The 4683-nt window shown below is 30.3% G+C and overlaps 1 pseudogene; it reads right to left on the bottom strand.

Annotated features, from left to right (window-relative positions):
- Positions 1–1678: 1678 nt before the first annotated feature.
- On the bottom strand, positions 1679–2626 carry LOC148579239 (rust resistance kinase Lr10 pseudogene; annotated as a pseudogene).
- Positions 2627–4683: the final 2057 nt, after the last annotated feature.

Genomic DNA, 4683 nt, shown 5'->3' with positions numbered 1-4683 from the left:
AAGCTTGTGAGTAATGAACTTAATGAATACTAAATTGATATAAGCCATGGATGATGAGATTGATGATGACTGAGTATGGCCTGATTGGCTGAGTTGACAAGGTCTGGGTGATATCCCCTTGTATATTGATTGAATTTCTATTTATGGCGAGACCTGGGTGTTATCCTGCTTGCATGATGAATTGAATATGAGGATTGAGACTCCCTGGGTAGATGCAATAGTTCGCCTCACTTGCTACAAGTTGAGACTTCGGACTTTGTTGACCCTATGTCGCAAGATGTGGGTGGACACTTATACCTTTTCGGATAATTCCTCCTTGAGATGTGAATTCTTCTTGGGGATACGCGATTCGAGGGACTATCCAGGGTTAGTTACTGGACATGTCGGGTTTGGCTGTATAACTGACAGATGAGTTCATTGGTCATAGGGCAGACATGCATCATTTGTATTTGTGTGTATTATTTTAGTGTACATCTTGTATTTGGTTTGCCTTCTTGATAAAATGTATCTATATGCTACTTGATCTAAATGCTTTATTTGTTTTCTCTATCTGTGTATTTCTTTACTGTTTTTTCTCTATGAATGCATGAGTACTAATTGAAGTAGTAGTATACCACAAATGCAATTGAGAATTAATAATTACATTAAAAATTATTGTCTATTCGGTCAATAGTGGATCCCAACCTAGCATGTTTGCCATCAGTTATTCTTTATGAAGTGCAGACACCTTTCTGATTTGCTGTGTCCACATGTCAGACACATTTCGGATACGACACTCATTGACACTCATCCGACACATGTTTTTTGTATCCAATTGTGTCCTAATAAAAAATAAAAAATTCTTCACCGGATACACCTAAATAGCATCACATCTCAGCGTGTCTAGCCTTATTTTTAACATGCATTCTTGAAATGAGTTTAGAAATAGTATATATTATTAATTATTAAAAAATAAAACTTAAATACGTTATATAATTAAAAAAGTATTAAAATAATTTTAAAAAATTTATATTTTAATATCAATAAAATACCAAAATATCATTACAGTTTATCTAAAAAATACTTTATATTTTATGTATATGTTGTGTTCCCGTATCTTATAAGAATTTTAAATTCATTTGTTCACGTGACCCGTGTCCCGTGACCCGTGTCGTGCGAGTTTCGTGCATTGTCCGTACATCATAGGTTATTCTTAACTTAATGAAAGCAACTATTACTAGTGGATTAAACTTGGAAAATGTAATCATGAACTACGTTATATAAAGTCCATGATGTAGAGTTTTTAAATATGCCTAGAATATTATTAAGCATAATGTCACTATTCTTGTTTGCAACATGGGGGGAGAGTGTCACAATAATAAACATGAAGAATGTGAAAGACAGTTGTAGACCAAAAGGTCCTCCAATTCATTTTTCATTCTGTGTTTATTACTTTACAATTATTTTTTACTTTTGAGAATTTTTTTTACCTTTAATTTGTTTATATTTGAGCTGTTGCTTTCGTTCTGCTTGCATGTTCTGACACATACGCATATTCACCAAGCACATCGCGTAAAATTACTTCTTACTTTTATCAAATATATATCAGAAACTCTAGGGTTATTAAGTTATGCATGCATAAGCTACTAATTAAAGTAGTAGTAGTATACCACAAAGGTAATTGAGAATTAATAACACATTAAAAGTAACTACTATTAGCACATTTTAAGTCATAATATGATGTTGATGTTTGGTCCAGCTTTGAATCAAGTTTTTCGTCTGGATACAAGGAAGGTTTTGGAGGCATTAATAGGTGTTCAACTTCTCCTTCAAACATCTCCACAGGTTATTTTATTGAAGGACGATCACGAGATTTTAGCTGGATACACCACAGTGCAAAAATTATCATCTTCTTAATTATGTTCTTCTGATCCTATATGCTATTATCCAATTCTATATTTCTACCATTGCTGAATTGATTATAGATCCAGGTAAGAAAGAATACTTTGCTTGAATTCTCTATATGTGGGTTTAAATTCTTCATTCTATTTGTCATTTCCATCAACAACATTCCAAAGCTATAAACATCAGCCTTGTACGAGATTCCCTCAAGTTTGTTGTAAAATAATTCAGGTGCAATGTATCCAATTATTCCTCTTTGATCGGTCAAAGTGACAATGCTATCATCTATGGAATATAATTATGACAATTCAAAATCAGAAACTTTTGTGTTGAAGTTTTCATCGAGAAGAATATTATGTGGTTTGATGTTAAAATGTAAAATTTGCATGTCACAACCTTTATGAATGTAACAAATACCTTTGACTACTACGAATGATATCTCATATATTTTTTCATAACTTAAGGAAATGTTTTCTTTGAGAGAATATATTTATCAAGAGAACCATTAGGCATGAAATCATAGACAATGGCACACTTTGATTCCTCAACACAAAATTCAATAAGTCTTACCACATTCATATGGTGAATTTTTCGATGGTTACTACCTCGCTATAAAATATTGTCCATTAGATTTGGATGTGTCTAGCATCTTTATTGCTACAAGAGGCCCATTTTGTAGCTTCCCTTTGTATACAGAGCCGAAACCACCTTTACTTAATTTTTTCTTAAAATTTTTTGTCATCATCTTGATTTCTCTATATGAGTATTTTATTGGCATAAAATTATTATTATTATCTTGAATATTTCAATATTTATATACATTGACATATGTCTTCTTCGCCCTTGACAAGCGAAAAGAGCAACCAAGAGTAGTGTGTTCCTAGCAAAATTCTACATCCGATTATATTTATCGTGATCTGTTGAGCCACCACTGGCCAATAGTTAAAGTAGCTCCGGAGAAATGGTCTTAAACTGGACATTCTTAAACAGATAGATTAGCAAACAGTTATCGTCATTAATCATTATTGGAACATGAAACTGAAGAAGAAAAATGCTAAAACAACAGATATAAGATTGAATATCTCATCTCCAATAATAAAAGGATCTACATAATTCGTAAAAGGAAAAAAAATGGAAAATTAGTAATCAAAATACTAAAATATTATTGCCTATTTTATTATAATTGCATTATTTACAATTAATTTTAGCTTTTTAATTAGATATTACTTCAATCACGTTGATCAATGGTCAGACCAATTGTATAAATAAATAACTGATATTAATTAGTTAAATTATCATAAAAAACATAAATTATTAGCGAAAGATACAATGAACACAATCACACATTCTCTCATAAAAAGATAAAAATCGGGATTACAATTTAAACTTGAAACCTTGCCGTTAAAAAGAAAATTCTGATACTAGTCTTATATCTAACATAAGTAACATAACATTACTCAGATCTTATTTGTAAAGATTTTTTAAGTAATTTATTAAAAATGATATTTGAAAATAGTTTTTTTTGTATGAAAAGCTATACTAACTATATTTATTAAATTAAAACAAAAATATTTTTAATAAATACAAATTAAAATGATTATATCTAATAAGATTGTTTTTAAAAATTAAAATAAATTTAATAGATATAAATATGAATTAATTTAAAAATGATATCTTTAAATACTTCTAAAAAATTTATAATTTTTAAAAACTGTAACGAAAATATAATCTAAGGTTAAGTATTAATGTAGACATTTTTCCTCAAAATTTTACTCTTTGGACTAAATCTAATAACATTTGAATTTCACAGATGTAGATGAGAACAAATATAATAAATTTTGTGTATACCCTTAGCGAACCACCTAAAGAATTCTTGAATTCTTAAAATAAAAAAATAGTTATTATATATATTTATATATATGCAGTTACGTATTAATAAGTATTTACGTATCTATATAATAATACTCTATCTTTGTAAAAATTTTAAAAATAATTTTTATCAACATTTAGAGAGGAGAGAATAAATATAACAAAAAATAGACCAACCTAAATTTAACTTATTTAGCATTTATTAATTCTAGCAACAATTAATGAATGTTAGTTAAAGCAAATTTAAACTGTTTTTTACTAATATTTTGTTGTTATTTTTTTAGATTAGAGAGTGAGTAGTTGTTTACCACAATGAATTGTAGTGTGGATATTGTGGCTGTGGTGGTGAAAGTAACAAGGAGAAATGCAGGAAACATTGTGAGTGATGTGGTTGAAGTAACATGTTCTAGATTCGTAGTGCTGGTGGCAGTGAAGATGCAACCACAGCAACTTAAATCCGTAAGTCAAGGAGCTGTGAATATGGGCGTACAAAATATTAGGGCGTAAGTCTATACATGTTACAGCAATTAGCTTGACTGACAACCAGGCTTCCCCCATCCCGTCTTCAAGTCTCCAACAACAGTATAGGTATGTGAATCCAAGCAAAAATGACGAGATAAAAAATACTCATATTCATGTTCGTATTCTGTGACACTAGTGTTGTAACTCATGTATATTATATGCTTAAATACGGGGATTAGAGTCTACACTTGCGTAGTCTGGCATTTGAGTGGCATGGTATGCATTATCCACATCTCGCTGTTTTGAAGCAACGCCATGGTTGTTGCTGGCATCACTGAAATTGAATTTGTAGAGCAAGTGGTGAGGTATGGAGAAGCAATCGTCCTCTTCAATAATAGGATCCACCAGCTTGATTGTGTAGTTTTTGTAATTTATAGTTTCTACTTTTTACCCTATTTCCTTTTATTAACT

The sequence above is a fragment of the Arachis ipaensis genome, chromosome B10 (assembly GCF_059453495.1).
Source record: "Arachis ipaensis isolate K30076 ecotype BB chromosome B10, ASM5945349v1, whole genome shotgun sequence".
NCBI classification, from domain to species: Eukaryota; Viridiplantae; Streptophyta; class Magnoliopsida; order Fabales; family Fabaceae; genus Arachis; species Arachis ipaensis.
The sequence above is the reverse complement of the archived record's forward strand: the minus strand, read 5'-3'. Positions and strand labels throughout refer to the sequence as shown.